Source organism: Arachis hypogaea, chromosome 6, assembly GCF_003086295.3.
Source record: "Arachis hypogaea cultivar Tifrunner chromosome 6, arahy.Tifrunner.gnm2.J5K5, whole genome shotgun sequence".
NCBI classification, from domain to species: domain Eukaryota; kingdom Viridiplantae; phylum Streptophyta; class Magnoliopsida; order Fabales; family Fabaceae; genus Arachis; species Arachis hypogaea.
The window spans coordinates 89,573,142-89,592,443 of NC_092041.1; the positions used below are offsets into that span (position 1 = coordinate 89,573,142).

General features: G+C 37.5%; 1 non-coding gene across 1 annotated transcript; it reads right to left on the reverse strand.

The window, feature by feature from the left end:
* Nucleotides 1-18,757: 18,757 nt before the first annotated feature.
* On the reverse strand, nucleotides 18,758-18,865 carry LOC112700090 (small nucleolar RNA R71). The gene has a single exon (XR_003153012.1). It is a non-coding gene; the product is annotated as a small nucleolar RNA R71 (small nucleolar RNA).
* Nucleotides 18,866-19,302: the final 437 nt, after the last annotated feature.

Genomic DNA, 19,302 nt, shown 5'->3' on the forward strand with positions numbered 1-19,302 from the left:
ATTTTATTAGTTTTTAGGCAAAAATCATATTTCTGGACTTTACTATGAGTTTGTGTATTTTTCTGTGATTTCAGGTATTTTCTGGCTGAAATTGAGGGAGCTGAGCAAAAATCTGAGTTAGGCTGAAAAAGGACTGCTGATGCTGTTGGATCTTGACCTCCCTGCACTCGGAATGAATATTTTGGAGCTACAGAAGTCCAATTGACGCACTCTCAATTGGGTTGGAAAGTAGACATCCAGGGCTTTCCAGCAATATATAATAGTTCATACTTTGCGCAAAGATAGACGACATAAACTGGCGTTCAATGCCAGTTCCATGTTGCAGTCTGGCGTCCAGCGCCAGAAACAGGTTACAAGTTGGAGTTCAACGCCCAAAACACGTTACAACCTAGTGTTCAACTCCAGAAACAGCCCAAGCACGTGAGAGGCTTAAGTCTCAGCCCCAGCACACACCAAGTGGGCCCCAGAAATGGATTTCTGCACCAATTATCTTAGTTTAATCATTTTCTGTAAACCTAGGTTACTAGTTTACTATTTAAACAACTTTTAGAGACTTATTTTGTACCTTATGACATTTTCAGATCTGAACTACATACTCTTTGATGGCATGAGTCTCTAAACTCCATTGTTGGGGGTGAGGAGCTCTGCAGCGTCTCGGTGAATTAATGCAATTACTTATATTTTTCCATTCACATATGCGTGTTCCTATCTAAGATGTTCATTCGCGCTTAATTATGGAGAAGGTGATGATCCGTGACACTCATCACCTTCCTCATCCCATGAACGTGTGTCTGACAACCACCTCCGTTCTACAACAGATTGAATGAATATCTCTTAGATTCCTTAATCAGAATCTTCGTGGTATAAGCCGGATTGATGGCGGCATTCATGAGAATTCGGAAAGTCTAACCTTGTCTGTGGTATTCCGAGTAGGATTCTGGGATTGAATGACTGTGACGAGCTTCAAACTCCTGAAGGCTGGGCGTTAGTGACAGACGCAAAAGAATCATTGGATTCTATTCCAACCTGATTGAGAACCGACAGATGATTAGCCGTGCTGTGACAGAGCATCTGGACCATTTTCACTGAGAGGATGGGAAGTAGCCATTGACAACGGTGACACTCTACATAGAGCTTGCCATGGAAGGAACTTTGCAATTATGTTATTGAGTTGAATATTATATTGCAGGGATTCAGAGGACAAAGCATCTCCAAAACCCCAACATATTCTCCATTACTGCATTACAAGTAATTAATTCACGCTCTTTTATTTTTCTAATAATTCAAACTGATAATTTTAATTGAAATCCTGACTAAGAATAATAAATTAAACATAGCTTGCTTCAAACCAATAATCTCCGTGGGATCGACCCTTACTCACGTAAGGTATTACTTGGACGACCCAGTGCACTTGCTGGTTAGTTGTGCGGATTGCAAAAGTGTGATTACAATTTCGTGCACCAAGTTTTTGGCACCGTTGCTGGGGATTGTTCGAGTTTGAACAACTAAAGGTTTATTTTATTGCTTAGATTAGGAATAATTTATTTTTGTTGCTATCGAGTTATTAAATTCTGAGTCCTTTATTCCCTTTTCAAAAAAATTTTCAAAAAAATTATTTTCCTTTATCACAATTTTAATTTTTCGTGAGTTTAGTGTTTTGTTCTAAGTTTGGTGTCAATTACATATTTTATATTTTCCCTTTAAATTTTCGAATTTGTGCTCTTTGAGCTTCAAGTTGTTCTTGTTGATTTTTCTTGTTGATCTTTAATTTTTCTTATTCTGTGTCTTTTCTTGTTTCACTTGTGTTTTTTCAAAACATTAGTCTTCCAAAAGGAATATACCAATTCAGAACAAGTGTTACATTTACTGCCCAATTGGCTAGAGCGTTGGTCTATGTTCTTGGTAATTGGGTATCTTCTTTTTAAAATCTTCTTCAAAAATAATTTTTCTTGATTTAATCTTGTGCCAAACTTTAAGTTTGGTGTTTTCTTGTTAATTTTAATATAATTTTCGAAAATTACTTTGATTTTCTAAAATTTTTAAGTTTGGTGTTCTTTCTTTTGTTCTTGGTGTTCTTGTGAATCTTCAAAGCGTTCTTGAGTTTTCTTTGTGTTTTGATCCTAAAATTTTTAAGTTTGGTGTTCCTTGGTGTTGTCCCTCCAAAATTTTCAAAAACAAGGAGCATTAGATCCAAAAATTTTAAGTCTTGTGTCTTTTATGTGTTTTCCTCCTTCATCATAAAATTCAAAATTCAAAAAAAAATATCTTTTCTAACTATTTTTAAGCTACTTTTTCGAAATTTTTTATAAAAATTCAGATTTCAATTTTAATTTTATTTTTCAAATCTTATCCTCCTAAGATTTTTTAAAAAGAAAATAAAAATATTTTTAATATATATATATTTATTATCTTTTTCAAAAATATCCTAACCACTTTCTCTTTTTCCTCAAATTTTTCGAAAATTTTCACAAAACATTTTCAATTTCTTTTTTTATTTATTTATTTCATTTTATTTTATTTTATTATTTTGAAAATAAATTTTTATTTTTAATAAAATAAATAATATCAACATACATATCATCTCCCTTGCTCCCTCATGGAACTAAGTGGAAAGGAACAGTCCAGAAGGACTCTGGGGTCATATGCTAACCCCACTACTGCTTCATATAGGAGTAGTATATGTATACCCTCCATTGGAGTTAGTAGTTTTGAGTTGAATCCTCAGCTCATTATCATGGTGCAGTAAAGTTGCCAGTATTCCGGTCGTCCACAAGAAGAACCTACAGAGTTTCTGGCACAGTTTTTACAAATTGCTGACACAGTACATGATAAGGAGGTAGATCAGGATGTCTACAGGCTATTACTGTTCCCATTTGCTGTAAAAGACCAAGCTAAGAGGTGGTTAAACAACCAACCTAAGGACAGCATAAAGACATGGAAACAACTGTCAGAAAAATTCCTGAATCACTATTTTCCTCCAAAACGGATGACACAGCTAAGGCTAAGCATCCAAGGCTTCAAACAAGGAGATAATAAATCTCTTTATGATGCCTGGAAGAGATACAGAGAGATGCTAAGAAAATACCCCTCTGAAATATTTTCAGAATGGGTGCAATTAGACATCTTCTACTATGGGCTTACAGAAAGAGTTCAGATTTCTCTAGACCACTCAGCTGGTGGATCTATACACACGAGGAAGACAATAGAAGAAGCTCAAGAGCTCATTGATACAGTTGCCAGAAATCAGCATCTGTACCTAAGCAGGAAATCTTCCATCAACAAAGAGGCTAAAACAGTAACTGCTGAACTCAGTCCTGCAGATCAAGCTGCTGAATTCAATCAGCAATTAGATTTTCTAACAAAACAGTTAGCCGAATTCAAGGAGATACTACAAGAAACAAGAATGGCTAACAAAAATATGGAAGTACAATTGAAGCAAACAGAATAGCAGTTATCAAAACAAATAACAGAAGAATGCCAAGCAGTTCAATTAAAAAGTGGAAAGATATTAAATACCCCACTTCAAGGTAGCAGGAAGCTAAGAAATGAGCAAACCACCCAAAATCCATCTGAGGACAGTCAGAACCCAGAGAGGAATAACTCTGGCGTTCAAAAGCCAGAAAATGGGTGGAAAGCTGGCGCTGAACGCCCAGACCATGCTCAGTTCTGGCGTTCAACGCTAGAAACAAGCAATGAATCGGCGTTGAACTCCCAAAGGAAGCACAGTTTTGGCGTTCAAATGCTAGAAACAGATAAGGAGCTGGCGTCTAACGCCACTCCTGCTTCCACCCCTGGCAATCAAACGCCAGTAGGAGATCAGACACATACAAGTGCTGATAACAACCCCTCTAAAAAAGCTTCTCAACCTACATCTGTAGGCAATAAACCTACAGCAACTAAGGTTGAGGAATATAAAGCCAAAATGCCTTATCCTCAGAAACTCCGCCAAGCGGACCAGGATAAGCAATTTGCCCGCTTTGCAGACTATCTCAAGACTCTTGAAATAAAGATTTCGTTTGCAGAGGCACTTGAGAAAATACCCTCTTATGCCAAGTTCATGAAAGAGATCTTAAGTCATAAGAAGGATTGGAGGGAAACTGAGAAAGTTTACCTCACTGAAGAATGCAGTGCAGTCATTCTGAAAAGCTTACCTGAGAAGCTTAAGGATCCAGGAAGCTTTATGATACCATGCACATTAGAAGGTACTTGTACCAAGCAAGCTCTATGTGATCTTGGGGCAAGTATTAATCTAATACCTGCAGTTACTATCGAAAAGCTTGGGTTGACTGATGAAGTTAAACCAACCCGGATATGTCTTCAACTTGCTGATGGCTCCATTAAATACCCATCAGGCGTGATTGAAGACATCATTGTCAAAGTTGGGCCATTTGCCTTTCCCACTGACTTTGTGGTGCTGGAAATGGAGGAGCACAAGAGTGCAACTCTCATTCTGGGAAGACCTTTCCTAGCAACTGGCCGAACCCTCATTGATGTTCAAAAGGGGAAGTAACCCTGAGAGTCAATGAGGATGAGTTCAAGTTGAATGTTGTCAAAGCCATGCAGCATCCAGACACCCAAAACGACTGCATGAGCGTTGACATTATTGACTCTCTGGTAAAAGAAGTCAATATGGCTGAGAGTCTCGAATCAGAGTTAGAGGATATCTTTAAAGATGTTCAGCCTGATCTGGAGGAACCAGAGAAAATAATAGAACCTCTGAAAATCCCTCAGAAAGAGGAGAAACCTCCCAAACCCGAGCTCAAACCATTACCACCATCCCTGAAATATGCATTTCTAGGAGAAGGTGATACCTTTCCTGTAATCATAAGCTCTACCTTAGAGCCACAGGAAGAGGAAGCACTAATTCAAGTGCTAAGGACACACAAGACAGCTCTTGGGTGGTCCATCAGTGATCTCAAGGGCATTAGCCCAGCCAGATGCATGCACAAGATCCTACTAGAGGGTGACGCCAAGCCAGTGGTTCAACCACAAAGGCGGCTGAATCCAGCCATGAAAGAGGTGGTGCAGAAAAATGTCACTAAATTACTAGAGGCTGGGATTATTTATCCTATTTCAGATAGCCCCTGGGTAAGCCCTGTCCAAGTCATCCCTAAGAAAGGTGGCATGACAGTGGTTCATAATGAAAAAAATGAACTGGTTCCTACAAGAACAGTTACAGGGTGGCGTATGTGTATTGATTATAGAAGGCTCAATACAGCTACGAGAAAGGATCATTTTCCTTTACCATTCATAGACCAGATGCTAGAAAGACTAGCAGGTCATGAATACTACTGCTTCTTGGATGGATATTCAGGTTATAATCAAATTGCAGTAGATCCAAAAGATCAAGAGAAAATGGCATTCACATGTCCATCCGGAGTATTTGCATACAGAAGGATGCCATTTGGCTTGTGTAATGCACCTGCAACCTTTCAAAGGTGCATGCTCTCAATTTTCTCTGATATGGTGGAAAAATTTCTGGTAGTCTTCATGGATGACTTTTCAATATTTGGAGACTCATTCATCTCCTGTCTTGACCATCTAGCACTTGTTCAAAAGAGATGCCAAGAGACCAACCTAGTTTTAAACTGGGAGAAATGTCACTTTATGGTGACTGAAGGAATTGTCCTTGGGCATAAAATCTCGAACAGAGGAATAGAGGTGGATCAAGCTAAGGTAGAGGTAATTGAAAAATTACCACCACAAGCCAATGTTAAGGCAATCAGAAGCTTTCTGGGGCATGCAGGATTCTATAGGAGGTTTATAAAGGATTTTTCAAAAATTGCCAAACCTCTAAGTAATCTGCTAGCTGCTGACACGCCATTTATCTTTGATAAGGAGTGTCTATGGGCGTTTGAGACTCTGAAAGCTAAGCTGGTCACAGCACCAGTCATCTCTGCACCAGACTGGACATTACCATTTGAATTAATGTGTGATGCCAGTGACCATGCCATTGGTGCAGTGTTGGGACAGAGACATGACAAGCTTCTGCACGTCATTTACTATGCCAGTCATGTTTTAAATGACGCACAGAAGAATTACACAACCACAGAAAAAGAGCTGCTTGCAGTGGTTTACGCTATTGACAAGTTTAGATCCTATTTAGTAGGATCAAAAGTGATTGTGTACACTGATCATGCTGCTCTTAAATATCTACTCACAAAGCAGGATTCAAAACCCAGACTTATCAGATGGGTGTTGCTTCTGCAAGAGTTTGATATAGAAATAAGAGACAGAAAAGGGACAGAAAACCAAGTAGCAGATCACCTGTCCCGAATAGAACCAGTAGAAGGGGCGTCCCTCCCTCTTACTGAGATCTCTGAAACCTTTCCGGATGAGCAACTCTTTGCCATCCAGGAAGTGCCATGGTTTGCAGACATTGCAAACTACAAGGCAGTAAGGTTCATACCCAAAGAGTACAGTAGGCAGCAATCAAAGAAGTTGATCACGGATGCAAAGTGCTATCTTTGGGATGAACCATATCTCTTCAAGAGATGTGCAGACGGAGTAATCCATAGATGTGTGCCTAAAGAAAAAGCGCAGAGGATCCTATGGCACTGCCATGGATCACAGTATGGAGGACATTTTGGAAGTGAGCGAACAGCCACAAGAGTCCTCCAATGTGGCTTCTACTGGCCTACTCTCTATAAAGATTCCTGAGTGTTTGTACTTAATTGTGACAGTTGCCAAAGATCTGGAAATCTGCCTCACAGTTATGCCATGCCTCAACAAGGGATCTTGGAGATTGAGTTGTTTGATGTTTGGGGTATTGACTTCATGGGACCTTTCCCACCATCATACTCAAACACTTATATTCTGGTGGCGGTGGATTATGTATCCAAATGGGTAGAAGCTATTGCTACACCCACTAATGACACTAAGACAGTGTTAAAATTCTTCCAGAAACACATCTTCAGCAGATTTGGCACCCCTAGAGTACTAATCAGTGATGGGGCACTCATTTCTACAATAAACAACTCTATTCTGCTTTGGTTCGTTATGGAGTTAGCCACAGGGTGGCCACTCCATATCACCCACAGACTAATGGGCAAGCTGAAGTCTCAAATAGAGAACTCAAAAGAATCCTGGAACGGACTGTAATTAACCGTAGAAGGGATTGGGCAAGAAGCTTGGATGATGCTCTGTGGGCATACAGAACAACATTCAAGACCCCTATAGGGACCTCTCCATACCAGCTTGTGTATGGAAAAGTATGTCACTTGCCAGTGGAACTGGAACATAAGGCCTACTGGGCAACCAGATTCCTGAACCTTGATGCCAAGTTAGCTGGAGAAAAACGATTGCTCTAGTTAAATGAGCTAGAGGAATTTAGACTCAATGCTTTCGAGAATGCAAAAATATACAAAGAGAAAGCAAAAAGATGGCATGATAAGAAATTGTCATCCAGAGTCTTTGAGCCAGGGCAGAAAGTTCTGTAATTTAATTCTAGGCTCAAATTATTCCCCGGGAAATTGAAGTCCCGGTGGAGAGGTCCATATGTGATCACAAGCGTATCACCATATGGATACGTAGAGCTTCAGGATAATGATTCTAATAAAAAGTTCATTGTTAATGGACAGAGAGTCAAACATTATCTTGAAGGAAATTTTGAGCAAGAATGCTCAAAACTGAGGCTTGATTAAAGCTCAGTAATAGTCCAGCTAATGACAATAAAAAAGCGCTTGTTGGGAGGCAACCCAGCCATTTACAAAGTTTATTTGTTAATTAATTGATTTTTACAGGTATATGTCAAAGTATCTTCAAGGTAAAATAGCAATTGCTTGAATTCACAAAGTTACAAGGGAATTTGGAAGCTCACTGGCGTGAAAAAGCCAGTAAGAAACAGTTTGGGCGTTGAACGCCCAAAAGAAGCACCCACTGGGCGTTCAACGCCAGAAAGGGTAGCCATCTGGGCGTTAAACGCCAGAAAGGAGCATCTTCTGGGCGTTGAACGCCAGAAAGAAGCACCTTCTGGGCGTTTAACGCCAGATTGACAGCATCCTGGGCGTTCAGAAAAACGCTCAGTGACAAAGGACTTCCTGGCGTTCAACGCCAGAAAGAAGCAACAGCTGGGCGTTGAACGCCCAGGAGAAGTAGCAATTGGGCGTTAAACGCCCAAAACATGCAGCGCTTGGGCATTTAACGCCAGAATGGTGGGGAGGAGGTAAAATTCATTTTTCTTCACAAATTTTCTAATTTTTATATTTCAATTCATGATTTCTTGCATAAACATGTTTCAAAATATCATCCTTCAATTTCAAAAATTTTAATCCTTTTTCAAAAATCCTAATTTCTAAAATCCCTAATTTCTAAAATCCTTTTTCAAAAATATTAAATGCATCTTAATCCATAAAGACAAATTGTTTTCCAATCCAATCCAACTCTTTTTTAAGTTTTTCAAAACTCAATTATCTTTTAAAAATCTTCTTTCAAAATTAAAATTAAAATTTATCTTTTCCAAATATCATTAACAATTTCTTAATTATATCTTTTTCTTATCATATTTATCTTTTATAAATCATATCTACTATCTTATCTTTTCTTCTTATTTTCGAAACCCACCCTCCCTCCCTTTATATCCACATTCGGCGCCCCTCTCATCATCCACCATTACACACTTGCTCTCCTCCTATCCCTCTCCTTTCTTTTCTTTTGCTTGAGGACAAGCAAACCTCTAAGTTTGGTGTGCTTATCCGTGATCACAAAAACATACTCACTTTGATCATGGCCCCTAAAGGAAAACAACCCACCCCAAGAGGCAAGAAAGAGAGTATTCCAAAACCACTTTAGAATCAAGGGAAGTTCTTGACTAAAGAACATTCAGACCATTACTACAAAATAATGGGTCTAAGATCAGTAATCCCGAAAGTCAAGTTCGATCTGAAAGAAGATGAATATCCAGAGATCAAAGAACAAATTCAAAATAGGAGCTGGGAAATCCTAGCTAATCGTGAAACAAAAGTGGGAAGGAATATGGTTCAGGAGTTCTATACTAATCTGTGGCAGACAGACAGGCAAAGAATAATTGGAGCTGCCCTCTATGACCATCGGACCTTAGTCAGAGGAAAGATTGTTGACATCCATCCTGACAAAATCAGGGAGATCTTTAAGCTTCCTCAACTGAAAGATGACCCAAACTCCTTTAATAGGAGAATGATGAGGGTAAACAAAGGCCTAGACAAGATTCTAGAGGATATATGCATCCCTGGAGCTAGGTGGACCACCAGCACCACTGGCATCCCAAATCAACTCAAGAGAGAAGATCTCAAACCAGTTGCCAGAGGCTGGCTGGACTTTATTGGGCGTTCTATATTGCCCACTAGCAACCATTCTGAAGTTACTGTTAAAAGAGCAGTGATGATTCACTGCATCATGTTGGGAAGAGAAGTAGAAGTTCATCAACTAATCTCGTGTGAACTCTACAAAATAGCAAACAAGAACTCCAAGGATGCCAAATTGGCCTATCCAAGCTTAATTTCTATGCTCTGCAGAGATGCCGGAGTGAAGATGGGAATAACTGAGTATATCTCAGTTGAGAGGCCAATCACTAAAATATCAATGGAAAGACAACAGCTGCAGGATGATCCAATCAAGAGGAGAGCACAAGAATTCCTCCCAGAACTTCCTCAATTCGAATATTGGGAACATCTTGAGGCATCTGTTTCCAAGTTGCAAGAAGTTATGAACCAAATAAAGGAAGAACAAAATAATCAAAGTAGCATGCTTTGCAAATTGCTTAGGGAACAAGAAGAGCAAGGGCGTGACTTAAGGGAGCTGAAGCGCCAGAAATTAATCCTTGAAGGACCAAGCACCCCACAGATCAGAGGAACATCCACTTCCCAAAATACAGGTTGTTGAGTTTTAATTTTAGCTTTAACTCTGTGATAGTGTTATTATAGGAATTTACCTTAGAAGTTATACAGTAGTAGTAGTAATTAGCATATCTATTCTGGTTTTATTTCTAATTAAGTTACAATTTATTTTTCTCATCATCATCAAAAATGAATAAAATAGTAGATAATTAGAATAAAGAAGTAATTTATATTTTTCGAGTTCTTAATAATAAAAATTATAATTAATATGTGGTGGCAATACCTTTTGTTCTCTGAATGAATGCTTGAACAGTGCATAATTTGTATCTTAAATTTTACGAATCTTGGCTCCTGAAAGAATGAGGAACACGAAAAATATTATTGATGATCTGAAAAATCATGAATTTGATTCTTGAAGCAAGAAAAAGCAGTGAAAAAAAAATTACAAGGAATCATTGGATCAAGAAAAAGAAAAAAAGCCAATAGCCCTTAAAACCAAAAGGCAATGGTGAAAAGGATCCAAGGCTTTGAGCATCAGTGGATAGGAGGGCCCAAGGAAGTAATTCCAGGCCTAAGCAGCTAAATCAAGCTGTCCCTAACCATGTGCTTGTGGCATGCAGGTCCAAGTGAAAAGCTTGAGACTGAGTGGTTAAAGTCGTGATCCAAGGCAAAAGAGTGTGCTTAAGAGCTCTGGACACCTCCAATTGGGGACTTTAGCAAAGCTAAGTCACAATCTGAACAGGTTCACCCAATTATGTGTCTGTGGCATTTATGTATCCGGTGGTAATACTGGAAAACAAAGTGCTTAGGGCCACGGACAAGACTCATAAAGTAACTGTGTTCAAGAATCAACATACTACACTAGGAAAATCAATAATACTATCGGAATCCTGAGTTCCTGCGGATGCCAATCATTCTGAATTTCAAAGGATAAAGTGAGATGCCAAAACTGTTCAGAAACAAAAAGCTACTAGCCCCGCTCATCTAACTAAAACCTGAGCCTCACTTGAAACTCTGAGATATTATTGCTTCTTAACTTCTTTTTATCCTATTTTATTCTTCTAGTTGCTTGGGGACAAGCAACAGTTTAAGCTTGGTGTTGTGATGAGCGGATATTTTATACGCTTTTTGGGGGTAATTTCATGTAGCATTTAGTATGTTTTAATTAGTTTTTAATAGAATTTTATTAGTTTTTAGGCAAAAATTATATTTCTGGACTTTACTATGAGTTTGTGTATTTTTCTATGATTTCAGGTATTTTCTGGATGAAATTGAGGGAGCTGAGCAAAAATCTGAGTTAGGCTGAAAAAGGACTGCTGATGCTGTTGGATCCTGACCTTCCTGCACTCGGAATGGAATTTTTGGAGCTACAGGAGTCTAATTGACGCACTCTCAATTGGGTTGGAAAGTAGACATCCAGGGCTTTCCAGCAATATATAATAGTTCATACTTTGCGCAAAGATAGACGACGTAAACTGGCGTTCAACGCCAGTTCCATGTTGCAGTCTGGCGTCCAGCGCCAGAAACAGGTTACAAGTTGGAGTTCAACGCTCAAAACACGTTACAACCTGGCGTTCAACTCCAGAAATAGCCCAAGCACGTGAGAGGCTTAAGTCTCAGCCCCAGCACACACCAAGTGGGCCCCAGAAGTGGATTTCTGCACCAATTATCTTAGTTTACTCATTTTCTGTAAACCTAGGTTACTAGTTTACTATTTAAACAACTTTTAGAGACTTATTTTGTACCTCATGACATTTTCAGATCTGAACTACATACTCTTTGACGGCACGAGTCTCTAAACTCCATTGTTGGGGGGTGAGGAGCTCTGCAGCATCTCGATGAATTAATGCAATTACTTATATTTTTCCATTCACATATGCGTGTTCCTATCTAATATGTTCATTCGCGCTTAATTATGGAGAAGGTGATGATCCGTGACACTCATCACCTTCCTCATCCCATGAACGTGTGTCTGACAACCACCTCCGTTCTACAATAGATTGAATGAATATCTCTTAGATTCCTTAATCAGAATCTTCGTGGTATAAGCCGGATTGATGGCAGCATTCATGAGAATCCGAAAAGTCTAACCTTGTCTGTGGTATTCCGAGTAGGATTCCGGGATTGAATGACTGTGATGAGCTTCAAACTCCTGAAGGCTGGGCATTAGTAACAGACGCAAAAGAATCATTGGATTCTATTCCAACTTGATTGAGAACCGACAGATGATTAGCCGTGCTATGGCAGAGCATCTGGACCATTTTCACTGAGAGGATGGGAAGTAGCCATTGACAACGGTGACACCCTACACAGAGCTTGCCATGGAAGGAACTTTGCAATTATGTTATTGAGTTGAATATTATATTGCAAGGATTCAGAGGACAAAGCATCTCCAAAATCCTAACATATTCTCCATTACTGCATTACAAGTAATTAATTCACGCTCTTTTATTTTTCTAATAATTCAAACTGATAATTTTAATTGAAATCTTGACTAAGAATAATAAATTAAACATATCTTGCTTCAAACCAATAATCTCCATGGGATCGATCCTTACTCACGTAAGGTATTACTTGGACGACCCAGTGCACTTGCTGGTTAGTTGTGCGGATTGCAAAAGTGTGATTGCAATTTCGTGCACCACTAATCCATTGGAATTAAAAAGTTGTATTTTAAATCCATGTGTCTAATCCAGCAACATACAATTTTCTTAGTGTCCATACTGGTTCGGGGCTTTTTAGGGTTGAGTCAACTGCTGGTGATGCAATCTTGAAGCAACTTTGGCAACATTCTGATGCAATCATGTGTTGTTCTGTGAAAACCAATGCAATATAAGCAACATAGTTGGTGGTATAATAATTTAACCCAATAAAATTTAATGTGTCTTATTTAAAAATTCATTTTAAATGATAATTGATTAGTGTAATAATGTAATTCTAGTATCCAGATTAATTGTTTTAAAATAATATTGATAGGTTTGTGGAGATTGAAACCCCCACAATACATTCCTCTTTTTAAAAATTGAAAAATCCTTTTGTGGAAGTTCTAAACCGCCACAAACATTAACCAAGAACTACCAAAAAAATATCAGTACAGAACCGGCCACAAAAGGGATAGAAAACTGTCACAAAGGAGCTCGTGGCTCCTCAAATTTTAATTTGGAAGATTTTGAAACTACCACGATCCTTTTTATCGGGATTTAAAACTGCCACAAACAAAAAAAAAATCGTCACAAATGAGTAAAATCCTTGTAATGTAGTTAGACTTTTTAACCAATATGCCATCCTTTTTAAAATTTACTAGAGATTTCTGTCCGGAAGACACCTCTTGAAATGTGAAACAAGAATAGAAAAGCAGCTAGTGGTAAAGAAGTTAAGCCATAAGGCAAGTTGTGATTTACGTGGTCTACTTTACGTTGCAATCGCATAAATGGGGAGGGAGTAAGAAGGAAAAAAGAGGGCGGGGAGGGGAGGCGCACTCCTGCTACTGCTAGTGTCATTGAACAAGAAGGGGGACCACACTACAGCTGGAAGAGGGGGAGGAAAAAAAGGGGTGTGTCCACTTCCCGCGTCCAAAGCTTAGAAACACGATTCCCTCATTTTTTCTCAAATTCCCCATTTCATCACCAACGAGCAAACTAATGAGCGGATATTTTATACACTTTTTGGCATTGTTTTTAGGTAGTTTTTAGTAGGATCTAGCTACTTTTAGGGATGTTTTTATTAGTTTTTATGCAAAATTCACATTTCTAGACTTTACTATGAGTTTGTGTGTTTTTCTGTGATTTCAGGTATTTTCTGGCTAAAATTGAGGGACCTGAGCAAAAATCTGATAGGAGGCTGACAAAGGACTGCTGATGTTGTTGGATTCTGACCTCCCTGCATTCGAAATAGATTTTCTGGAGCTACAGAATTCTAAATGGTGCGCTCTCAATTGCGTTGAAAATTAGACATCCAGAGCTTTCCAGTAATATATAATATTTCATACTTTATTCTAGTTTAGATGATGCAAACTGGCATTCAACGCCAGTTCCATGCTGCATTCTGGAGTAAAACGCCAGAAACACGTCACAAACCAGAGTTAAACACCAAAAATACGTTACAACTTGGCGTTTAACTCCAAGAGAAGCCTCTGCACGTGTAAAGCTCAAGCTCAGCCCAAGCACACACCAAGTGGGCCCTGGAAGTGGATTTCTGCACTTAGACTTATTTCTATAAACCCTAGTAACTAGTCTAGTATAAATAGAACTTTTTACTATTGTATTAGACAATCTTTGGAATATCCTTAGATAATCTTTGGATTATCTTTAGATCCTTTGATCACGTTTTGGAGGCTGGCCTCTCGGCCATGCCTGGACCTTGTTCTTATGTATTTTCAACGGTGGAGTTTCTGCACACCATAGATTAAGGGTGTGGAGCTCCGCTGTTCCTCGAGTATTAATGCAATTACTACTGTTTTCTATTCAATTCATGCTTATTCTTATTCTAAGATATTCATTCGCACTTCAACCTGATGAATGTGATGATCCGTGACACTCATCACCATTCTCACTTATGAACGCGTGTCTGACAAACACTTTCGTTCTACATGCGAAAGCTAGAGTGTGTATCTCTTGGATTACTGACCCATGACGAATGGTTGCCTCGCCTGATAACCGAGCGTCCCATTCTGTGAGATCAGAGTCTTCGTGGTATAAGCTAGAATCCATCGGCAGCATTCTTGAGATCCGAAAAGTCTAAACCTTGTCTGTGGTATTCCGAGTAGGATCTGGGATGGGATGACTATGACGAGATTCAAACTCGCGAGTGTTGGGCGTAGTGACAGACGCAAAAGGATCAATGGATCCTATTCCGACATGATCGAGAACCGACAGATGATTAGCCGTGCTGTGACAGCGCATTTGGACCATTTTCACTGAGAGGATGGGAAGTAGCCATTGACAACGGTGATTCCCTACATACAGCTTGCCATAGAAAGGAGTAAGAATGATTGGATGAAAGCGGTAGGAAAGCAGAGATTCAAAAGGAACACAGTATCTTCATGCACTTATCTGGAATTCCCACCAATGAATTACATAAGTATCTTGATAAACTCCATTTTTAGGGTTTATATTGTATTGAATTTAGAGTATTTTGATGACCTTTTCTCGCATTTAACCTATAAATTAACATAGTTTTGTGATTATCTCCTTATTTGTGCTTAGATGTGAAAACATTCTTTTAGACCTTTAATTTGATGGTTTTTTATTCACCTTTGATTCCACTAGATGCCTTGATATGTTTGTTAGTGATTTCAGATTGAAAAGGCTAGGAATGGATCGAAGGAGTGAAGAGGAAAGGATGCAAAGTGGAGAAATCATGAAAAGTCAAAGAGGTTGAACTCGCCCATGGACGCGCGCGCACACCTGGCGCTTGCGCGCACCCTGCGAATTACCCCATAGACGCGTACGCATGGTGTGCGCATACGCGTCGGTGTTGGTTTATGATTTTTTAATAAAAATGTGGCCAGCGAATTCAGAAGGGTTGTGGGGCCCAATCCCAACCAACTTTGGCGCCAAAAATGCTATTTAAAGCCAAGGATTGAAGAGCAAAGGGGGATTCTATTCATTTTTTCACATTAGGATTAGTTAGAAGTAGTTTCTAGAGAGAGAAGCTCTCTCTTCTCTCTAGAATTAGGATTAGGATTAGGTTTAGTTCTTAGATCTAGGTTTTAATTCATGCATTCTTCTACTTCTACTCTTCAATTCCTTGTAGTTACATTCATTCTTCTTCTATTCTTTTGTTGTAATTTCCTTTATGTTGTTCTTGTATTTCGTTGTAGATCTAGTATTGTTCTTTTTACTCTCTTTCAATTCAATAAAGATAATTCATAATAAATGTGTTTCTTTTAATTGTTGTTGTTAATTCCTTTCAATAATTGTTGTTAGATTTCATTCTTGTTGTCAATTTGCTTTGCCTTTATTTTGTGCCTTCCAAGTGTTTGATGGAATGCTTGGTTGGATTTTAGTGTAGGTTTTGTTCCTCTTGGCCTAGGTAGAGTAATTAGTGACTCTTGAGTTATCTAATTCCTTTGTTGATAGATAATTAGAAGTTGCTAATTGATTTGAATGCCTCTAAAGCTAGTCTTTCCATTAGGAGTTGATTAGGACTTGAGAAATCAAATTGATTCATCCACTTGACTTTCCTCCATGGTTAGAGGTTAACTAAGTGGGAGCAATGAATAATTTGTTATCACAATTGAGGAGGATAACTAGGATAGGACTTCTAGTACTCATATCTTGCCAAGAGCTTTGTTAGTTGTTAGTTTATTTTCTTTGCCATTTATATTTCTTGTCTAAAATCTCAAAAACTCCAAAATAACTCACAACCAATAACAAGACACTTTATTGTAATTCCTAGGGAGAACGACCCGAGGTTCAATACTTCGGTTTATAAATTTAGGGGTTTGTACTAGTGACAAACAACTTTTTGTATGAAAAGATTATTGATTAGTTTAGAAACTATACTTGCAATGAGAATTCATTTGTGAAATTCTATACCATCAAAAATCCAATCATCATATCTCTATCTTTATTTTATGCTTTATTTATTTTTATATTTTTGAAAACCATTATAACCATTAGAATCCGCCTGACTGAGATTTACAAGATGACCATAGCTTGCTTCATACCAACAATCTTCGTGGGATCGACCCTTACTCACGTAAGGTTTATTACTTGGACGACCCAGTGCACTTGCTAGTTAGTTGTGCGAAGTTGTGAAGAAGAGTGATATTACAATTGTGCATACCAAGTTGTTGGCGCCATTGAGATCACAATTTCGTGCACCAAGTTTTTGGTGCCGTTGCCGGGGATTGTTTGAGTTTGGACAACTGACGGTTCATCTTGTTGCTCAGATTAGGTAATTTTCTTTTCAAAAAGTTTTCAAAAATCTTTCAAAAATTTTTCTTCTTTTTTGTTTTTCAAAAAAATATATAATTTTTGAAAAATCCAAAAAAAATAATAAAATCATAAAAACAAAAAATATTGTGTTTCTTGTTTGAATCTAGTGTCAATTTTTTAGTTTAGTGTCAATTGCATGTTTTTAAAATTTATGCATTTTTTCGAAAAATTCATGCATGGTGTTCTTCATAATCTTAAAGTTGTACTTGGTAAGTCTTCTTGTTTGATCTTCATATTTTCTTGTTTTGTGTCTTTTGTTATTTTTCATATGCATTTTTGCCTTCATAGTGTCTAAGCATGAAAAATTTCTAAGTTTGGTGTCTTGCATATTTTTCTTTTCTTGAAAATTTTTCAAAAATAAATCTTGATGTTCATCATGATCTTAAAAGAGTTCTTGGTGTTCATCTTGACATTCAAAGTGTTCTTGCATGTATCATGTGTTTTAATTCATAATTTTTATGTTTTGAGTCATTTAGATGTTTTTCTCTCTCCTCATTAAAAATTCAAAAAAATAAAAAATATATTTTCCTTATTTTACTCATAATTTTCAAAATCTTTGGGTTGACTTAGTCAAAAAATTTTAAAATAAGTTGTTTCTTGTTAGTCAAGTCAAGATTTCAATTTAAAAAATTTATCTTTTCAAAATCTTTTTCAAAATAAAATTTTTTCTTTTTTTCTTTTTCCTTTTATGTTTTCGAAAATTTTCTTTAAAATTGATTTTCAAAATCTTTTTCTTATCTTTATTTCATGATTTTCGAAATTAATACTAACAATTAATGTTTTGATTCAAAAATTTCAAGTTTGTTACTTTCTTGTTAAGAAAGATTCAAACTTTAAATTTTAAGATCATATCTTTTGATTTCTTGTGAGTCAAGTCATTAATTCTGATTTTAAAAATTAAATCTTTTTCAAAATAAATTTCAATCATATCTTTTCAAACATATCTTTTTCAAATCATATCTTTTTCAAACTTTAATTTCAAAATCTTTTCTAACTTCTTATCTTTTTAAAATTGATTTTCAAATCTTTTTCAACTAACTAATTGATTTTTTTGTTTGTTCCACTATTTCTTATCTTTTTCAAAACCACCTAACTACTTTTCTCTTTCTAATTTTCAAAATTTCTCACCATTTTTCAAAATTCTTTTTAATTAACTAATTATTTTAATTTTTAATTTTAATTTCATTTCTTCCTCTAATTTCGAATTCTAACTTAAAATTAAAATAAAAATAAAATAATTTCCTTTTCTTAAAATTAAAATTCGAATTCTCTTCTTCTCTTCTCTTTCTATTTATTTATCTACTAACACTTCTCTTCTACTCATGATTCGAACCATCTCTTCCTCTCTGTGTTCGAATTCTTCTCTTCTCCTTCTCCTATTCTTATCTTCTTCTACTCACATAAATGAATCTCTATACTGTTACATAGAGAATTCCTCTTCTTTTCTGTTCTCTTCTTTTTCACATGGGTAGGAGCAAGTATAAGAACATTCTTGTTGAAGCTGATCCGGAACTTGAAAGGACTCTAAAGAGGAAGCTAAGAGAAGCTAAAACACAACACTTTGAAGAGGACTTTACTGAAATTTTCGAAAAAGAAGTAGAGATGGCCGAAACCAATAACAATGGTGGAGGTGCAAGGAAGATGCTTGGTGACTTTACTGCACCAAATTCTAACTTCCATGGAAGAAGCATCTCAATCCCTGCCATTGAAGCAAACAATTTTGAGCTAAAGCCTCAATTAGTTTCTCTGATGCAACAGAATTGCAAGTTTCATGGACTTCCATCAGAAGATCCTTTTCAATTCTTAACTGAATTCTTGCAGCTCTGTGATACTGTTAAGACCAATGGAGTAGATCCTGAAGTCTACAGGCTCATGCTTTTCCCCTTTGCTGTGAGAGACAGAGCTAGAACATGGTTGGACTCACGACCTAAAGATAGCCTGGACTGTTGGGATAAGCTGGTCACGACCTTCTTGGCCAAGTTCTTTCCTCCTCAAAAGCTGAGCAAGCTTAGAGTGGATGTTCAGACCTTCAGACAAAAAGATGGTGAATCCTTCTATGAAGGTTGGGAAAGATACAAGCAGTTGACCAAAAAGTGTCCTTCTGACATGCTTTCAGAGTGGACCATTTTAGATATATTCTATGATGGTCTATTTGAGTTCTCTAAGATGTCACTGGACCAATCTGCAGGTGGATCCATTCACCTAAAGAAAACGCCTGCAGAAGCTCAAGAACTCATTGACATGGCTGCAAATAACTAATTCATGTACACATCTGAGAGGAATCCTGTGAGTAATGGGATGCCTCAGAAAAGGGGAGTTCTTGAAATTGATGCTCTGAATGCCATATTGGCTCAGAATAAAATGTTGACTCAGTAAGTCAACATGATTTTTCAGAGTCTGAATGGATTGCAAAATGCATCCAACAGTACTAAAAAAGCATCTTCTGAAGAAGAAGCTTATGATCCTGAAAACCCTGCAATGGCAGAGGTAAATTACATGGGTAAAGCCTTTGGCAAAACCTATATCCCTTCATGGAGAAATCATCCGAA